The 21,531-nt window shown below is 44.1% G+C and overlaps 1 protein-coding gene across 7 annotated transcripts in view; it reads left to right on the forward strand.

Moving 5' to 3' along the window:
- The window catches only part of RALGPS2 (Ral GEF with PH domain and SH3 binding motif 2), a 983,056-nt gene that overhangs the window by 175,039 nt on the left and 786,486 nt on the right, over positions 1-21,531 (forward strand). The gene's annotated exons all lie outside the window — the stretch shown is intronic.

The following is a 21,531-nucleotide window of genomic DNA, read 5'->3' on the forward strand; positions in this document are numbered from 1 at the left end:
TATTTACCGGAGTAGCACCAACCACTGCACCACTAAGCCGGTCCAGGGAAAACAAGTAGGCGCTTTCGCCTTGCAGTACCTCCCAAGTTACCCTTCCCGCACTGAGTGAGGGAACTCCTCCACCATAACACCATTAGCAACACGGACTCCGGGGACTCCTCCCTTATGTTGCTCAATGACTCGGACACTGGGGTCACAGGGGCGCAGACACACCTCCATAACCCTTGACCGTTAACCCTCTTCTTGTCAGGGAGAAAGGAAGCTCCTGAGCCCACAAACAGGAATTGTGGGGTTTCTCCCACCCGTTGGTCTCAGGAACTTGAAGCTCTTTTTGACAAGGAGTCTGGGGACACTTGCCAGTGACACTTCCACACGGATCCCTGAGGACTAGTTTATCTACCCCACACCGGGAGGGGGAACTGTTGCTCTTTACGACAGGGACAGCTCTTGTACGTTGAAGCTCTCCAGGCACACTTCACCACACAGGCTGAGAGAACACCTCTACGTGAAGACACTTTCCCAAATATGTAGATGGAAAGCTAAGCAGGAACTGGCACGCCCTGGTTGCGACCGACCGGTCACTGGTGGGGCTCAGGGCTGCTTTAAACTAGTTGCACTTAGTTCCAAGTGGAGGTTCTTTGTTAAGGAGTTACTTCAAGCTTCAAATTCCAATCCAGGTTAAGTTTCACTTAGTCTCAGCTTCTATAAAGCTCTCACATGGTTCTTTTAAAAATCATCGCCAAAAATGTTGTGAATAATCAATGATCCAACTCCGGAGTATCTATAGGTAGTATTTATTTATGATAAGTTAAAGAGTAGAAGTACAGAGAGCCCCACCAGGAGCAGCCTGCCTGCTGCTCAGCCCATACACCAACTGACAGACTCACTCATCCAGCATTCCACAGCATCATCCACACCAACATTCCACACCGCACTCACACTGGCTGAGCAGCAAGTAAAACACAACTCGAACAAAGAAATTATGATCTACTGAAATGACCAGTGAAAATGCACCTTTCCGCTCACTTGTCCTCTCAATTTTTCACCTGCAGTCATTCCCTTGTCCTTCTAAAGATACTAATAGACCAGTTAGTGTGCATACATGCATGCATCATCTCTTTGGATTAAGGAGTTCCCCCTCGGAAATGTGAAAATCTTTTGTAAGCATCAGGAGCCTCTTATTTAATTAGCATTGACAAAACCAGTGTCTCGCATTATCTGCCAACCTTAAGGCTTTCAGCGCTTGTTTTGTCTTAGTTCTTTATAAGCCTTTGTTGTGTGGATGCTGTCGGATTCCCGCCAATAATTAAAATTTAAAAAATGGACTGACGGCAAAAAAACAAACCAGCATTTGCAATGCAATAGGTCTCGCATTTACGCGAGTTTGAGCTATCGCATTGCAAATGCTTGTTTTCATAAATGGGCTGTTTCTGGCTTCCGCCAGCTATTTCCAAAGGTAAGCATAGCTGCTAGTGTCTCAGATTGCTTGTGTGTGACATTTTCCTTTTTTCAGTGTACTTGTGAGTGACATTCAATGACTATGAGTGACACTTTTTCATGAGCAAAATCAAGCAATGAAGACCAGGGAAACGTAAATATCAGAAATGACACCCATTTGAGCAACCAGAAACTCTCATTTTACTGTACCAAGTGGTAGAACACAGAACGCAGGTATTTTCTCCCTCTTTAGTACATACTACAAACAGAAGGAATGATGAAAGCACTTAAACAAGATTTAGAGCTGCACATGATTATCCCTGACAGATATATAAAATAAATAAAAACACAAAAGTTATGTCCTACATATGGCTTTATGTGGACCTGAACAAATGTGACTAGCCTGTATATTTTTTGAATGATTGCAATCCTACCTTGAATAGTGTGGACTTGACCGACCTGAGAGGCGCCAGCTGCTACATTCTGTCTATGGGTGCCGCAGATAGAAAAATACTGTACATGCAGTATTACAGTGGTAATCATGATGCCGGCGCTCATGATTCTCCGACTCTGGCAGCATTCAGAATCATGCCGGAAGCTGAAAAAAGAAAAGGTCACTGTCAGTGCCAGTGGGGGCAGTGGTGCCAGTTGCCGGAATAAGAGCAACCGGGAAGGTGCCACCGAGGATAAATCATGTAGTCTTCTGGCCAGCACTAAAGGAACTACAGGCCATGTGACAGGCAGGCTGTCGTGTCGGGGTCTCAGCAGCTAAAGAATGCAGTCAGCGTCACCTAACATGGACCTACAGGGAGGTTTCTGGCACATTCCCTCAGCACGTCCACTGACAGAGTAATACATGCCACAGAAGTGCAGCGGAGTTAGTGGCACAGGCAGGTTGAGAAGCTCTCCTTCTTGGGCATCTGTAGGAGTGATGCTAGATCAGCTCTCACCTCTGGTCCCTCAGCTCCACTGATTTAATTCCTAGGCCGTTCTTTTTGTGATGAAGCGCTAAGTGGCGATTTGGCTTGCAGCTGAGAGAGCTCCCTCAGCGGCTAAATGACTTTAAAGCGCCGGTGTGGCTGCAACCGTACGTAATGTCCAACAGCACACACACCTGAGCACAGCACCAGCAGTGACACTGTTCAATCACAGTATGCATTTAAACACCTCGTTTTCATCGGTTATGTGTTATTTTTTACCCCTTAAGTAGTGGTCGTGTCACATGCCGAGCTGTGGCTTGGATATTGCACTAAACATGTGGAGGAGGAACAGAGACAGCTGTCCTAGTACTTGAACGTCACACTGCTGTACCCGGTGGTCACGGTTATTACCTGCATAGTTCCACTAGCTCAGTGCGAGCAGGTGGACAACAAGCCACGCTAAAATGTGTGATAATGCATTTTAATGCGGTGATGCGTATCACCGCATTAAAACGTGTTATTTTAACGGTGATGCGTGGTACTTGGCAGGGCTGGGTAAGGTGCACACACAAATACATGCCAACATACCCGATCAGGTAGGGAGACTCCAGGTGGGAGGGGCCATGGAGGCAATCTAGCCAGATGGCGCACACCAATTGACTACAGACACAAACAAGCATGTTTACGAAGGACTCCGCACGATCACCATCCGTGCAGTGCGCATCCTTGGAAAAGGCACCGGTCTCTGTGAAACCCTGGTGCTCTGGAGTGGATGCCTGCTTGTGGCCCGGGGGCAGCGTAGAGTGTACACTTGTGCCCCAGCGGCACTGTAAAGTGCACGCTACGTGAGAGCAATGTGGAAGACAGAATTGCGCTGGAAATGCCAAGGCAAGGGGAACAGCTGTGCGTAAGGACTGCGTGCGTGGTGCTCTAGTTCCCGAGCCAATGCGCCAGGGGAGCGCGCGCTAAAAGGAAGAAAAAAAAAGCAGGCGAGTGGTGTGCGCGCGCGCGTGTGACTGCAAGAGTGAAAGCAGCTGCAGCGTCACGTCTGGCGAGTGGTGTGCGATGTGCACGCACCATGACGAGAGAGGAAAGCCAGATTGCTCCTCTGCTCGTAATTGTGCGCGTAACCTCACGCTCTATGCCGCACAAAAAGCTGTGGTCTGCTTTTTAAAGCCCACTCACTAAATGTCTCACCAGACAGCGCATGAGTTGGCTCAGGCGAGACCTAAAAATAGGTGTGTGTGTCTGTCTGTGTCTGTCTCCAAAAACACATTTTTATAGTATCCCTTGCCACTGAACTGAAATACCTTGTATGTGGTTGTGCATGAGCAGAATGCCGTAGACTCTCCCACTGCCCATGCAGTATGTTGGAGTGGGTGGAGAAAAAATGTGAATGCCTCATCATGTATGCATGTATTTTTTAGTTCAGGTCAGACGGAAGATTGTTTCCAACCATTATCTGAGCACTGAACGTCCACCAGGGCATTATTCTGTTAGTTTAATTTTGTTGTTTAATTAATTGTGTCCATATGCTCTTTACGAGGGCTAGGAAATGCTCATTTGCACTTGTATACATTTGTAAATACTCTATCTTTACCATTAAATAGCTGGCGGCCCACAGGTCTGCAATTGTCCGTTCTCTGCTTGTCATTATAAGGTGTGGGCAAGGGAAGTGTTTTATGTGTGATGAAGGCCGTCATGGCCTAAAGGCATCATTGTGTCTGTGCACAGAGCAAACCATAACGAGGTGAAGCGCTTTTGCCCTAAGTGAGAGCCTTATTCACATTGGACTTTTGGCTGTGGTTATATTCTCTCTCTTTCTGTCACATATATTCAAAATGTCTTGGCAAACACCAGACCTAGAAAGGTAACACTGTAGCAAATCCAATATTATTCTGCTGAAATTTCCAGTTTAAAGTTTACTCATTACCTTTCACATGGCCTCTCTCTAGCGCGGCTTTTATTGTCTGCTCTCCCTTGCCTTTTGCCCTTTTTTCCTTGTCAAGATTTTTTTTTTCTCAAATTTACGTTCTCCCTTACAAACAGTTTCAATTAACATGCTGTACCGCCAAAGTGGAGAAATTTGATTGTAAGGTATGTCCTAGTTGAAAATCTGTATTCGATGCAGCGCATATTCCAAATTCAAATACTCGACCAGCACCATTCCATTTGCATTCCACACATCATCCAACGTGGAGAGGCCCATTATGTCCCTCTGTTTAAAACCCGATAGTGCTGTCATTGGGCATGGTTGCGTCTCCACCCACAGGGGGATTTTAGCAGTGAGTCTCTTATCCTATCCAATTTCTCTTTAATTTACGCCATAGGAGTACAACCATTGCGGTGGCTAGGGGAGCAGTCACCAGTATTTCCCCCCCACAGAGCACCTGTAAGTATCCTTTTGACCCAAGCTTCTGTTTATCCATCCAGAATGCCAGATTGTCTAATGGAGCAAATGCCCACTCATTCACTATCTGGATCTGTGCCGCCTCATAGTATTTGCGTATATTAGGCAACATAATGCCATCCTGAAATATGGATCTCTAGAGAGTGGGGAGAGCGATGCGTGACAAGCTTTCCCTCCCCACAGCAAGGATCATAGCAGCCTATTGATCGCGTGGAAAAAGTGTATGGAATAAAGTATGTGCTCTTATGTAAAATGTATGTAAATCTGGTGAGAGAGATCATTTGAAAGATTACCGTGCTCCCAAGAAGGGATGATGTCAACAATCTCCAGTGCTGTAACCATTTTCGAACTCCTTAAGAAGTGGGGCCAGGTTATCTTCTTAGTGTGTTTGCTCCGGTTTGGATACCCAGATGCCTAAGTATTTAAAGTGATGCAGAGCCACCTGCAGAGTCAACGGAAGTGGTCCCTCAACCCTCCGAGCCCTAGAGGGAAAAACAGTGATTCACAGGCCCAAAAAGTGCCCAGACACTCGATAGAAGCCTCTTCCAGGAATACCTTGAGGTAGGCTATCATCTTCATATAGTGATATCTGATCTTGCGAGGAAACTCCCCATTTCCAGCCCCCTACCTTAGCATCTACCCGTATCCACTTGGCGAGGGCCTCTATCGCCAGGGCAAAAAGCATCGGCAATAGTGGGTACCCCTCTCGTGTGCCTCTCTGTATGGGAAATTCTCTAGACCATATCCCATTTATTCAGAGAGGCAATTGAATCGGTGCATAGGCATCAAATCCACTAAAAATGGTAATTGGAAAGGGCCATTCAATCGAGTCAAAGGTGGTGTCCAGATCATGCAATGGCCTTTTGGGGGTGGGGGGGTGGGGTGGGGGCTAGTGTATCAGCTGCTACGTAAATTTAAACGATGTAAATTTAGTTTAGTAGATCGTTGTGGTATGAACCTATTCTGGTCCAGATTGACCAGGTCAGAGATCACATTTTGCAATCTGTTGGCTAAACCTTTTTGCTAATAGGTGGGTATCAGCATTCAGTAGGGAGATTGGTCTGTTAGAATCCCACCAGTTCGTAGGTTTTCTAGGTTTACGGATAAGTATGATTGTCTCAGTTCTAAGATCTCTGGGGAGTGTGCCCCTGCGGGAGGCCTCCATGCCCATATCACACAGCGGCTTTCAATCTTGTTGGTTAGTCTCTTAAAGAATTCTGCTGGCAGCCCGTTTGTCCGCGGTGATTTTTCTCACTGAAGCTGCATGAGTGCCAAATGTATTTCTTCTGTGTTTAAGGCCCCCTTCAGCCCCTATATGTCTGACTTATCAAGACGCCTGCATGGGCAGTCTCAAAGTTTGTAAGGTTTGGCTCGGGGTATTCTTATTTAACTCACAAAAGTCCATCATATAGTCAACGAGAACATTTGCTATTTCCTCACTGTCCCTAATGAGGGGGCCAGCAATCTTTGTCCAAGCTGTGCGTTGAGATAACCGTACATACGGAAAAAACCTTACCCCAACTCCCCCACTCTACTTAATCATGCCACGGCCTTCAAATTGTCCACCACCCCAATTCACGGCGTGTCGTTGTTCCAAAGGAAAATCTTTCTGGATAACCATTGTAAGTATTGGTATCATGAGTCCATATATTGAACTGGAGGTCGGCTCTCGGGCATCTCTATGCCGCACTAGGCTCCCTCACCTTTTCACTCTGAGGCTTGCTCCTAATTTCTCTTTCAGACGTTCTTTCCAGCTCTACCATCCCTGTGACGAATGTCGTTTCACTTGGGAATGCTTAGTGGTTTTTGTTTTTTATATTTTTAATGGAGATGATGCATTGAGTAGGCAGTCTCGGTTATATTTCAAGCTGTGTGCTTTAAAGACCATGAAAAACCAGTTTTCAGGAACCTCCTGAGTAACTGTTTATAGCAGCTTAAAATATGATTTTACGTAATAAAGGAATGTTAGTGGAATTTTTTTTTTGTGTTCACTTTACTTTCTTTGGTTGGGAAAACCTCCCAACTGTCCTATTTATCTTGTCTTTCTCGCATTTCCTCTACACGTCTAGAGCTGCCCTACATTGCCCGGATAAACCCACAGCCGCATCTGTATTTGTAATGTAATACAGTGTAAGCCAACATAAATGCTACTGTCTTTGTGGCAACAGGTATGAAATGTATCGTGTGAAACGGGTGCCAAGATAATGTCAGGGAATGTGAGGTTCTCTGCTTTGTTTTCCTCTGACAGCATGTCTTTGTGTACCATGTGCGTTCATTGCCAACTTGTACAGCATTTCAGCTTTTGACTAGGAATAGCAAGTAATTGTCAGTGAGAGCGGACATTCTACAACTATATCGAGTTTTAATATCGAACTGCAGCAATATTGACCCCACAGTATCTGGTACAACTTTGTCAAAGTTGTAGCATATGCATATAGGTTAGTGCAGATTTTTTGTTATTGACTCTCCATCTAATTACCTTGTCCTATATCATTTTTCACAGAGGAGGCATTATTTTAAATTTGCCTATAATTTTTGACTCCATGAACGGATTTTCACGAAGTGTGGCATATTACTAGCTAACTCTGCTAAGGTTTGGCGCACCATTATATGTGGTGACCACTGTGCTGAAAACAACAATTTATAAACAGTCCACAAACCAAGAAAAGAGCTAAATAAATTAAGACATCATGGTAGATGGCGCAAGTTATGGCGTGCGTTCAGTCTGTTGCTAACCATAACTGGCGAATTACAGTGGTTTGCCACATTTGAGCCAAAAATATTCAGTTTTTATACACCCACTTATACACACTCATTACAAGTATCTGCTGCTACTTAGTAGTTGTAGTTATTTCAGCCTTTCTAGAGTAAAAGCATTCTTTGTTTTGTTAATCACTTTGATGCTGTTTGCAAATCTTCACAAAACTTTCCCCCAAAAAATGTTCATCCCCCTCTGCTCCTTCCTGGAAATTTTCATTGTGATTCGTAAAGCGGGGGGTCGAGAAAAAGGGGTTCCCAAAACACTTTTCCCCATCCAATTTTCATTGGGAAAATTTGAGAATGGTGCAGCTTAACAGAATTCCATCAAATTTAGCTGAAAGCTACACCTTTACCTTGAAAGTGTGCTGTTTGTGAGTTGGTGTAAATTAAGCTTCCCAATTTACATCTCTATTGACAGTTGATCCTGTAGTTGATTGGCCGAGAGACTTTTTTTTGCTTCTTGTCGTCCGCTTACTTCCACGGGAGCAAAAAGGTCAAGCGGGAGCTCGCACATCAATTGGATGGCAACAACCTCAAGAAAAAGGGTGTGGCTGCCATTACAGGTCTTCGAGACTCACTACTGTTCAGGCATACTGAGCTGCAACATTGGGCAATAGCTGAGAGCACCGCATTACACAGGGCCTCAGAGGTACTCAGATAGCAGCCCATTGGGACAAACTGCTGCAGGTGAACATGGATTTAGTCTTGAGATATTTGGATTTATTAAAAAAACATAAGATGCCGGGCAAAATTAAGATTAAACACATTTGTATTTCTTGCCAGTAGAATAGCTTGCAACTTTAGCACATTGTTATACCTGGCCTCCTTGGTGTGGTTTCCCCAGTTTTTAGGTCTCGCCTGAGACAGCGCTTTAGCGCTGCTCTCGCGAGAGCTTTTGTTAAAGGGGGATCTGGAAGTGCAATCGAGTGCTTTTCAGGCCTCCAAATACAGTGCATGTGCGCCGGGCGCGCGCACCATTTGGCAGCCTGAAAAGCACTGCCTGATCACTTTCACGGCCGCTTTGATGTCCTCAGTGAGCCGCGCGGCCACTGAGGACATCAAAGCGGCCGTGAAAGTGCACACCATTTGCCACCCCCTTCCTGCGTTGTCTTAAAGTAGCTTCGTGAAGCTCAGATAGAAAGGGGCCTCGCCAGGGCGATTTACAGCTTAGGGTAAAACACAGCACTTTGTGTGCATGGTTCACGGCGGCGGGAGGGTAGTGCCAGCATTCCAAGATTTACGATAGGAAACGTTCGTTTTATGTCACTACGTGCGTCTGTATAGCGCCTTTGTGCGATCCCGTAGCGTTTTCGGAATCGCGGCGCCCTTATCGAGTTTAATGTTTGGATACTTTATGCACGTGGTCGTAGAACAGCGGCTCTGTTGAACGTTTTAGTTTGTTTATATTTAATGTTCAGCCCATAGCACACGTATAGTCGGGGACTAATTATCATATGCAAATCACAATCGCATCGCAGGAAATGACATCACAAGTGGTTTTATGCCCTTATAATAATTTGTTGTTATATTTTTTAGACACCACGTCTATATTTTCCACATTTCAATTGGGAAATAAGCTCGGAAAAGGCTGAAAGTGACAACATTTTTAAATAGGCAGGTGAATCTTAGAAATGGCATGTTTACACGGCTTTTAGTGAGTAGGCAACTTGTGTAGGATGTATTCCTTAAATATTCAACTTGATCTTAATGTGTGTTTGCTTCCTGCTCTAGTTCTTTATCCAGATTCGAACCACAACAGTTACTAAATTGAATTCACGTTTTTTTTTTTTTACGAAGGAGAGCTGTTTCCACATTGTCTCTTTTTGGGCGATCTTTAAAGGTATGCCCCTTCACAGGAAATGTGTGGGCTGGAATGTGGTGTGCAGTAATGGCATGGAGTTTCCTGTATGTTCTGAAGTGATGTCATCTAAGGAGCCCTAAGGCCTGTGTTTATCCCGCATAGCGACCGCTATCAAACAAGCATCGGCACACTGTCTTTAAACAAATGCGCCCCAAACACACTTTGATTGACGTTTCAATGAACGTGTGTGTTGTTTGACAGTGTTTTTTGCTTATCTGCCAATTACTGCCTCAGAAGGCACGTGTGCCTTTTCCTCCAGGCACCAAATTAAGAATATCCGTAACAGTTGACTGCTCACGGCTCTAGTGCCCTTTCGCATTTCCTGTCACCCTTCAGCTTAGAGGCTGTATCCATAACAGCTAGACACCGACAACATAAAGATAACAAGCATTTGCAATGCAATAGGTCTCGCAGTTACGAGAGTTTCAGCTATTGGCATTGTAAATAACAATGCCTTTTATTTATGCTTAAAAAAAAAGGCATTATTATTTGTAATGTCAATAGCTCAAACTCGCGTAAATGCGAGACCTATTGCATTGCAAATGCTTGTTGCCTCTGCTGACAGTATTTTTGCTGTGTGCTGAATTTCGTTTTTGCTGGTCTAGATACTTTGCCAATGCTGATCAGTGCCAAAGTGCCAGTGCTCTCTGTACACATTATGTTTGTGTATTGGTGTTTCCATGATTAGCATATTTGATTTATTGGTAAGTCCATAGTAAAGTGCACTGAGTGTGCTAGAACCTGTAAATCAAATGCTGCTAGTGGGCCTGCAGCACTGATTGTGCCACCCACATGAGTAGCCTTTTAAATGTATCTCAGACTTGCCACTTCAGTATCTGCGCACAATTTCAACTGCCATGTAGACCTTGCCACATCACCCACGTGCCAGGGACTAACCTTCCCTTTTCTTGCGTGCAAGACTACCCTCAAGTAGGCCCAAGGTTTTCCCCATGGGCAGGGTGCAGTGTTTGTGAAATATAGGACATGTACTGGTTGGTGTGTGTGACATATTCTAATTGTGAAATACTGTGTAGTTAGTTTTTCACTATTGAATGGCTATCTACCTCATAGGCTAACATGGGAGTTACTTTGTAAAATCTTACGAATATAACTTCCCATTGGAACAAGATGGAGAAATTGAGTTTAGGCTCTCTGAACTCAGGATTTAATAACACATCTTTCTAGAAATACGGTTTTTAAATTGTGTTTGAAAATGCCACTTTTAGGAAGTGTGCATTTTCATGCTTAACCATTCTATGTGCCTCTGCAGGGTTGTGTATTGACTGTCTGGTTTTGGAGTGACAGGCTGGGAATGTGAATTTGCTGAAGACAGCCACCGGTGGACATTGAGGTGTGCCCTGCCTTTCCTGGGTGACACTGAGCTGAAAAGACCTTGGCTGCATTGAGTAGTGGGAGGGGCTTCCCTTGCACCCAAATAGGCCCTGTTTCCTTTGCACAATACTGTCTCCACCTCCTGTGGGCATTCTGCCCCAGAGAGGACAGAACTGTTTTGAACTGAGCTGATAGACATTTTGCCACCAGAGGACAAAGGTAAATGTGGTACAAATATTGGAGCCCAGACCCTAGTACTTTAGAATGCTTCTGGACCCAAGAGGAACCTCTGCCAAGGAGAAGAGCTGCAAAAACTAGGAGGAGTACTGCCCCATTTGTGTGTGGATGCTTTGTTGGGTTGGCCTACAGTGGCCACTTCTGCCAAGGAGAGGACAAAGACTGAACAGTGCTGTGTTTCCTCGTTGAAGATAATGTTCAAGGGCTTGGTGTAGAGCTTGCTTCCGGTTCTGAAGTCTGACTGTTTCCTACGTCCTCCTGCATTCGGAACTGCTTTTTCAGGTGCCACAGAGGGAAAAAGCTACACTGCTGGCGAGCGAGGCCGCGATCTGCAACAAAGCCGTGGGCACCGCTCATGAAGTGCACAACGCACCACCCTGACTTACACTGCAGCCCAACACCTGCCGACGCCTCACCGTATCAACTCTGATGCTGTCCCCGAGGCCGCTGCATGCACCCGAGACGAGGGCACCACTTGTGACGCTCATGGCGCACCGACTCGCACCACATCACTGACCTCACCGACTCTGGTGCTTCATCATCGCAGCGCCGATACCTGACGTAGGTGACCCCCAAATACATCGACCCCCGCACTGTTGTAAGGAACCAATGCCTCGCCACCAACTCAGCATCCCCTCCCCGCTAACAGTAAGGAACAGAGGCCTCCCCTCCCCGGCATCAGTAAGCAACTGACGCCTCACCTCAACTGTCTTGCAGTAAGGAACCAACGCCTCACCTCCCCTGTGGTCGTAAGGAACCAACGCCTCACCTCCCCTGTGGTCGTAAGGAACCAACGCAGCCCAGTACCAATGACGCATCACCTACCCGACGCAGTGCATGGTCTTAATTTTCACAGTTTGCCATGGTACTTTTCTTGGGAGTCCATGCGATTCTGTGCCCCGCCTGCACTCCACACGGGTGGCGCCTTGGGATTTTTATCTGTATTGACGTCGTAATAGCCCCAGGTGGAGCCATTTGTTGCTACAAGCTTTATTTTTGCGAATAACTTATTTTTTGATGATATCTTCATACGTATGGTGAATTTTTGTCGTTTGGTCTTGTTTTAGTTTAGATAAAGATTTCCTATTTTTCTAAACTGGTGTAGTGTTATTTGTATTGTGTTCACTGGGTTACTGTATGTGTGCACAAATGCTTTACACCTTGCCTCTGAGATCAGCCTGACTGCTAGTACCAAGCTACGAAGGGGTGAGCAGGTGTTGTCTAAGGGCGTAACTCCCTTATCCTGACTAGAAGCCAGGGTCCCCACTTGGACAAAGGTGCAAACCATTGCCAACTAGAGACACCCATTTTTAGCATACATTTTGACCGATATGCCTGAAATTTAGACGGCACATAGTATGTTTAGATAACTATTGGTAGTTTCGAATTTGTGCATATTCACAAAGGGGAGGGGGCATTCTAAAAACAAAGGGGGGGGGTCTTCATTTGCAAATAGGTATGACAGTGTGATGAGTCAGCACAAAATGTGGCAAAAGATAGGAAGGATTAGTTTTGATTGTTATGTCAAGTCTTGTGCCAATCCATATATAGTGGCATAGTTAAAGAGGGAATCCATACAGTTTTTATTTGCTTATAACTTGGGGGCTGTTTGATCAATCTGTGTCAAGTATGGCAAGTAGTTAGCAAGTGATACCCAGTGCAGATTCATTAGGTTTCATGAAGATCATATGGGCGAAGGAGGGCTAAGTTCTTTTGGGGGGGGGGCTTGGGGGAAAAGCGGACATTATTTTGATTCACTAATAACCTTGGCACCGTTCAATGGATTCAATTGAATTTTGGTAGGGACATAACACATTTAACTTCTTTTAGTATTTTTTTTTGGGTTCAATGCTTCCTTACATGTATACTACAGAATTCCTTCTAGAGCTCTAATTAGAAACTTTTATTGATATTATGAAGATAGTAGGTATTTAGCCATGTGGGTGAATGGAGTACTTGCAGAGCTACTGACCTACTGTTTATAGCATGTTCCTTTATGTGCCATAAAAACCCCACAATTGAACCCCCTTTCACAACCGGTAGCAATGCTGCTGGGTCCTAGCAGAACTTTCCAGAACTAGGACACACTTAAGTGGACGACCTCAGCACCTGACTGTCAGCCTTGATGAACAGTTATCAGGGACAGACAAATGGACAGACCCTGCCTAGAATCTTCTTCACCTTTAACAACAAAAATGGCAATCCCACCTCTCACATCTGCAAGCTACCAAATGGTGGGGCGCAGGAAATGCTAATCAGCAACCATTTGCTAACAAAGGGCTCTTTGAATTAATAAGGGGAGCCAGGTCCGTCCATCACCTCATTGTTTGTGTCTCCACCCTCTGGTCACAGAATTGCTAGCTATACACATTCACTTTTAAGGGAAGCTGTATCTTCCTTCCATATTGTGGTTTTGAAAATCAAGGGTCGTCCAAAATTAACCCCTATTCTATTACGCCGACCCTTACTACACGCACAGTGCAACTACTATACATGTGTTGCACTCTTGGTATGGACAGTAAATGTCAGTGCAAGGTTCTCGGATTCACATAACAGTGTAACTTTGCATAAGAGGAGTCGGTAGACCACCCTTCCATTGAGACCGAGAACATATCTACTCACATTTAATAATTCACAAAAACTCAGTCTGCTGCCACCACACCTTTTGTGAGTCAACGAGATAGACATGGACAACAGTTCTATGTTACTGTGAAGGAACACTTGGAGTGCCCTAGGTCACAGAACACGTTCTGGACTTTGCAAACAGGGAAATGCCTAGGACTTGGTGAAGGGGTGAGAGTGGGTGGGTGGGTGGGTGGATGGGTGTGGCGGTGGGTTGGGGGTTGTGAGGGATTTGGGTAGGAGGCTGGAGACAAGGGGCTGGGGGACACGCTAGATTAATGTAACGCCAGGACCAAATAAAAAGGTCAGGATACCAGTTTCACATGCAGTTGGGCACTGAGGACAGCGATACTTGCCCATTCATCATGCAGGGGAAATTCCTGCCCCCCCCCCCCTGAAACGTATGCATAATTCTCATATGTGCCACGTTTTGCTATAATTAGTAGAGTGCGACCAATCTGTTGAACTTTGGTACAGACTCCTCTCCCCTAGAGATGCCGGTAGTCTGAGCCATTGGTCTACACCTGAGCACTGTTGGGTACTTGGCCCATCGTAGGTCATGCTCCCTCAGATAAATGGCTCCTTTCTGACAAGTACCAAAAGTACAGATTATATGTGTATAAAGGGGTATTCAGCTCTGAACGATCTACGAACACTATGAAAACACTGTTCTCCCCTCCTAGTACTATAATGCTCTTTGGCAGGCCTGCAATAGTCCTCCCCATCTGTGTGCAACCCTCCAGTTAAAATGATTCTCAAAGTGGCCTGTAGTTGTCACATGCATAGTTCTCATTAGAGATAGTACTGCTAGCTTTCTTCAGGCATACCATCTGATGTTTGATTTAAATACCAGTCGTCAGCCATTGATGGTCTTTGACTCCTACGTCAACAGCATTTTCACAAAGATGTGGGCGAGTCCACAAATTAACAGGGAAGGCCAAGTCTAGGGTCTGGCTTGGTTTTAAAAGTCCGTGCCGGACGTATGCAAATATGAAAACTTAAATCGTGCACTTGTAAAATATAAAAGTATGACTTGCTTGAAAATCGCAAAAAGTGGCTTTCATTAATATGCTGAAACATTTCACTGCAGTACATCAAATTCTATCACTGCTTTGAAAGGCGTTTATTAAAAATGATAGCTTTTAAACATGAATTTAGAAACATTTATGCCCCCCCACCCCTCCCAAATCTGGTCCTGACTATGCCATTAGTGAAGTCAAAAGCAAGTCAGTTGTCAAGTGCACTCTATCTGTCCTAGATTGTTCATTATACATGGCGCAGCAATATAGTCTACTAAATCAAACACAGGAGAGGTTCACACAATTTGGTCAAGCGGGGGAAGCAGCGATTGATCCCACGTTTTCTGGTTTCACATTGGCAATTCAGCCAGAAGATGGCTATTTTTCCTGTCTCCTGTTGTACATGATTTTGGGAGGCTAAAGACACATGAAAGCTCGGCTCGTTTCGGGTTTGAGGGTCCAAGAGGACCTCCAAGTCAGGCTTTTGGCTCCAGCCTTCAGTGGCTCACCCACCTCAGGTTAAACATTTTCAACATTCAGTCTCTCTCATACAAAAGCCTTAGCAGATTTTGGTTCCAGACATAGGTTGCTGGAATCTCAGTGCTTCCATTAACCACAGTCCATGTCCGGTACATCTAGTGTTTCGAAAGTGTTCCCAGTGATCCTTATAGATGCACCTTCCAATCTTTCTCATTCTCTTCTTTTTTGAATCCGTCCACAATGGGGTGACTTAGTTGTGGTTTTGAATATTTGTATTATTTATGTAAGGAAAATAAAGTACCACAAGCTCTGTCAAGGCCAAAGTTCTTAAGAATGGTAGAATCTGGTACTTTCTCAGTAAAGGGTATCAAGGGAAAATGAAATTGTGTGGGCCCCTAGCTAATGTTCTTCAGAAATCAAAAATATAAATTGTGGCCCACCAGTGTGTGAAGGCTCCCGTAAACCTTAAATCTACTTCGGCAGCGTTTCTGTATATGGTTACATTTTCATTCTGTGTTTAGGACGAGCCTGGGCAGTGCATGCGCTGCTATGTGGTATGCTGTATTGGAGTATGGGATTGAAGCCGCGCCCACTCTCCACCCATATTTGTCATTTTCTGGTGTCATTGCCCCTTGTAAATGCTGACTTCGGATTTGTTAATAGGCTTGTTAGTCCCTCCTTAATTCTGCCTTGTCTTCATTTGTAACCTTCCATGAGGACTTGTCCTTTTACTTCGGTTGTTACACGGTATGTCTTTTTAGGTCTCGCCTGGCGTTAGCAGCGCGCTGGGGCTGCTCTTGCCATGCGAGGGCCTTTTGGAATCAATACGGATTCTAGATGTCCACGCGGCGACTGGATGCTTTACTCGCGGCGTGGGATGGATGCACTATATTTTTCACACTGTCGGCGCTTTCACTTGTTTTTCGTAGGCACGGGGATCAGAAGCTTGTCCACAATCACAGAATGGTGAGCCAGCGCTGTGACTCGAACCTGCTTCCCGCTAGCTCCAAAGTCGGCAACTCTTGCCTTATGCCACAACTATGCCCCAAGAACTAAACCATTTTCAATATTTGTACAACGAAGCCATAGTTGTTTGTTACTGATCTTCTGCAGGCAACAGCCATTGACAAAAGCCAATAGTCATGGCTTCTTGTAGGTGTAATCTGACTTGTTTTATGTATCTGGATGCACTGACAGGAGTAGCAAAATGCGAGTCGGGTGGCACATTATACTAAGCACAGATTTTTAGCTTAAGTCTTTTAAGCCACGCCCTTAATTCCGTCGGCCACTTTTATATTTGCATCACAGAATTTTTTTTGATTGTACGTTCCTTCTGTGGATCAATTTTCTTTCCTCGTTTAACCATTTTTCCACCCCCCTGTCCAGGAGGTTCCTCTTCTTCCACCCGCTGTCCTTGTGGCTTATTCCACCTCCCACCTGCTTGTCCGTTTTCCTTGTTCTTCGGCACCCCATTTTGTTCTGCTTTTCTCCTTCCGTGTAACTTCTACACTGGGTTTTAATTTCAGGGTCCGTCATTTTCTTATCTCTTCATTCATAGTGTATGCCTTTGCCATGTTCAAATAATGTCAGCACTACATTTCACCCGGGGCTTTAAGTGGGCCGGGTCCAAGCAGGTGCTGCGACTGGTCCCTACCGGGTTCTTTGTTTTTGCCCTCACCCTATGGGTGAAATGAAAATATCTTAACTGGCCAGCAGTTCATGGTTTTAAATGTCATTTTTGTTTGCAATTCTATATAGTGCAAACTCGGACCGAAGGTATTGAAGCGTTTTACATGGGCACCAATTGATTACACAAATACAACGTTCATGTTATTTTTGGTAGGCACAGGGATCAGGAGCTTGTTCAGAATCGCAAAATGGTGAGCCAACACTGACTCAAACCCGCTCTCCGCTAGGTCCAAAGGCGGCAACTCTAACCTTTATACCACAGCTTTGCCAGCAAGAACTAAACCATTTTCAATATTATATACAACAAAGCCACAGTTGATTGTTACTTATCTTCTGCACTTGTGATTTTCTTTATTCCTTTGTTCTTATTGGCAAGACGTTGCTCTTTGGCCCGCCTTTGGGTGTGTTTTTCACTTTGTGGCGCCCACCCATTACATTCTGATTGTATTTCCTGTGTTTAACGCACTCTTTTACTTTTTTCACTCATTTGGACCCGTGCCACAAACACAGCAGCTCTTTGGGTCTTCCCTGCCACGCACCTTTCTAAAGTTCTTTGTTTATTTATGCTTTCTCTCCCCTACCGCACACGTTTCAAAAGTCCCTTGTTTCCTATTTCTTTACATGCTGAAAGCGGCCGCCTGCCACTTCCTTTAGTTTTCTTCACTTTTGATGCTGTCGTGGCACCTGTGCAGTTGACAAGATTGTAACAAAAGTAATGAAAATGAAAGGAAACAGCGGGTGGTTGCTTTCAGCATGTAAAGATATTGGAAACAAGCATTTGAAATGCAATAGGTCTCGCATTTACACAAGTTTAATCTACTGGCATTGTAAATGACAATGCCTTTTATTTGTTTTAAAAACCAAAACCTAAATTAAAGGCATTGACATTTACAATGCCAATAGCTCAAAGTCACGTAAATGCGAGACCTATTGCATTACAAATACTTGTTTAGTCTGTAAGCACAATTTTCTTTAATGAGTTTCTCCTACTCCAGGCACGACATGCTTTCCTGCAACATTCAGCGCGCCATGCACACTTTAACTTTCCGAGTAGCCTGGGACAATGGCAACCGCATCTTTGAATAGGTCTTGCATTTACAAGAGTTTGAGCTATTGGCATTGTAAATGACAATGCCTTTTACGTATGTGTTAATTAGCAAAACAGGTAAATAAGTCATAAACAAAACATTCCAAGTAATTTCCTAAACAACATATGTCCATCTCACATGCGCACATTCCTCTTCAATTATATGCCTTTTTTAAATCGGGAAGAAACTCTAGAAAATGTGTGGGGCGCTGCCTTAAGCAATGCCAGGACAAATGATTTGATGTTCTGGGTCCTTTAACCAGTATTTTAGACGTAGCTGAAGAGGCAGTTTACAAGGACCCGCCAGTAGACATGGAATTACTGAGAGGTTGGAGCCAATGGGCTTAATGTCTGCTTTGAAACATTAATGCTAGGCTAATAGAGCGGGGAAGGCCCAGCCTCATGAGGATAAATCCTAAATTGGTTGATCTAGCCAACAAGGAAACACCAGGTCATTAAAATGGGTTGCTTTTTGTGAAAGTTTTGTAAAATCCTTAGGCAAGTACGTGTCCACTTTCACCTTCTTTAGCTGAGCCCAATCCAGTATGCGGCAAGAGTTTTTGGAAGGGCTGACAGGAGGGGACTGGCTGTCAGCAGAGTGTCACAAAGGTCCCAGTACTACTATCAAGAACCAACATGGGAATTATCCCGCACAGAGAACGAACACCTCGTTCTCGTGGAAACTGGTAGATCTAAATGAAAAGGAGATAAAGGTTAGCTTCAGTCTTGTACTAGGTTCTTCCCACCACCAAAGGTCCAAGAAGTTTATGTATTTTTTCTCTAAAACTGGTCAGTCATAATGAAAGATTCATGGGTTTTACAAACTATAAAAGGTTTCTAGATCTAGTTTTGGGACGCTCCTTACTCAGGATTTAACCAAGGGAGTACCCTTTAGACCAAGATTGGATGTTATTGGTAGGTACGAAAGGTACCTAAATGTTACACAAAGGGTCAATGCCAAATGTTATGGATTCAAAAGGCTTTTGTTAGCACTGTTTTTCTGGTCAAGCAAATTGACAGAGGTTGGCGACCTGTAATAAACTTGAAGGAGATGAACAAGTTTTTTTGTAAAGGCAATTTAAGGTGGAGGGAATCCATCTTCTGCGAGATATTTTGCAGGAGAAAGACTGGATAGTGAAAGTTGGATCTGAAATACGCCTACTTCACAATCCCTATGGATGCAGGATCACAGAAATACTTACGTTTCAGATGGAGAGGTATTTTATACCAATTCTTTTGTCTTTCCTTTGCTCTGTTATTAGCTCTTTGGTGCTTCACCAAGGTACTGCACCATGTGGTAGCTTTTGAGAGAGAGAGAGAGAGAGAGAGAGAGAGCAAGAGTTCGAGAGAGAGAGACGTTTAATCTATCTAGACAATCTATATTAGTTGCTGAAACACATGAGGTGGACAAGGTACCTCCTAGAGGCTTTAGGGTTCAATATAGAGAAATCTATCATGACTCCTACACAAAAGTTGGAATTGTGGGGGTTCAGGTAGATACAAATCTGGCCCACTTATGTCTTCCTCATAAGAAATTGACAAAAATAAAAAAAGAAGTAGGTCATGTCTCAGCAAAGGAAGTGGTAACCTTGTTGTATCTGGCAAGGGTGGTTGGACTCTTGTCATCCTCCATTCAGTTAGTTTCCCAGGGCCCACTCCATTACAGGGCACGCCAGAGACTAAAATCCCTGGGTTTGAGGAAGGGTCTATGGTATGCAGATGTAATTCCCCTGTCCCAGGAGGCTCGAGAGGATCTAGAGTGGTGGCTGAACAACCTAGAGAGCTAGAACGACAAGGCAATATTTTGAACATTTGAGTGTACTGTAGAATCAGATTCCAGCAACATTGGTTGGGGAGCATGATTGGGGGGTATAGGAACTGGAGGGAAATTATCTTAGAAGAAACAATCTTTACACATTTTGATTTGAGATGCTAGCAGGTCTGAATGCTTTGAGTTTTAGGACTAATCTAGCAAACAGCGTAGTATTGATTAGACAACTTGATAGCCATATTGTACATCAATTTGTTTGGGGAATTTGAACCCAGTGTGTTTCGAAAAGACTTTGGACTTCTGGGGTCCTTTTCAGGTAGATCTGTTTGCCATCAGATTGACATTTCAGGTAAAACAGTATTCCAGTGAGTTGACAGTGGACACGTTTGTGCAAGTGTGGGGGGCAAGGGAGAGTTGGTATTCCCTTCGTCGGAGAGTGTTCTTGAAGGTTTGAAGGGAACGATGCAGCATCGTTCTAGTAATTCCGTTTTGTACCTCTCAAGTTTGGTTCCTGGGGGTAACGGAACTAGCAGTAGAAATTCCCCGTTTGATACCAGTGAGTCCAGGCCTTTTGTAAGGTCGGGAATGGGAGGAGCATCCTTTAGTGCTAGAAGAGAACTGAACCTTCTTGTTTGGAAGATTTCAGGGGATCAAGTAGATCCTCTTGCCTTTTGTGAGAGGCTAAGACTATGTTGGATAAGTCATGGGCACCAGTTACATGGAAAAGGTACTGAGGAGTTTAGAGAAAGTGGTGTAGTTGGTTCTTGGAAAGAAATGTGCATCTCGAGGCGGCTCTTGCAGTAGAAGTGGCAAACTATGTTGCTGACTTGTTCAATTCAGTTATGTCCTATAGAACCATTAATTGCTACAGATCAGGTGTTTCAGCAGGGCATTATTAGGTGAATAAGTTTACTATTTGTAGTAATCCTTTGGTCCGCAGGGTGATGAAGGGAATCGCGCTTAAACTGCCACCTAGGGCTTGCTATGATTCTTTATGGAATGTCAATATAGTTTTTGAACTTTGTCTCCTGGCTAGATAATATCCATCTTTCATTGAGACAAATATTGTGGAAGTTAGCGACCTTTCTCTGTCTATTCTCTTTTAGTAGGGTTTCAGACGTTTAAGGCATTAGAAGTTTGAAACCGGTTTAATTCTGCAGATGGTGTCCATTTTGATATGTGGAAAAGGACCAAAACCATATCTGAAAGTATTTTTTTATCCTGTTTTCAAAGACTTCAATAAATTGTGTGTTGTGAATTGTATGAGAGTTTATTAACAAAGAATGTTGCAATTCAGAGCAGATGGGGAAGATCAATTATCTATTTCCTATGTGACACCATATAAGACAATATTAACAGCTACCATTTCACAGTGGGTAAGAGTAGTGATGTCCGAAGCTGGAATTCATTTGTCCAAATTTGGAGCTCACTCCTCTGGGAGTGTAATGGCTAGTAACATCTTTTGGGCAGTCGGTACATTGGCTAACATTTTAAAGGCGGCAGACTGGTCAAGTGCTAGCACTTTTGCAAAATTTTATCTAAAACCGGTGCAACATGTGATCAGTCTGGCGCTGGAAAGCTTTAAACATGCATAATGTTAGCATCCGGTCTTGTAATGAAATGGCTATTCTCCAGTTAGCATACAGAGAGAATTTTGATTTAATTAAAGATCACGAAAACTAACCTTATCCTATCCTCCCAACCCAATTTGTTTATAATCAATTTGTATAAGCTCTATTTGTAATTTGGTTTAATGTTACTATATCATTAACCTGATATTACTTTACAGACTGAAATGGTTGTTTACTGCACTGAGATTCTTTCATATCACTTTGTTTTTTCTTTCTATCAAGCCATAGGAGCATCTTATGTTTTTGTCACAGCCTAAAGAGGAATGTGCTTATGT

This window comes from Triturus cristatus, chromosome 4_2 (genome assembly GCF_964204655.1).
Source record: "Triturus cristatus chromosome 4_2, aTriCri1.1, whole genome shotgun sequence".
In the NCBI taxonomy this organism is placed as follows: Eukaryota; Metazoa; Chordata; class Amphibia; order Caudata; family Salamandridae; genus Triturus; species Triturus cristatus.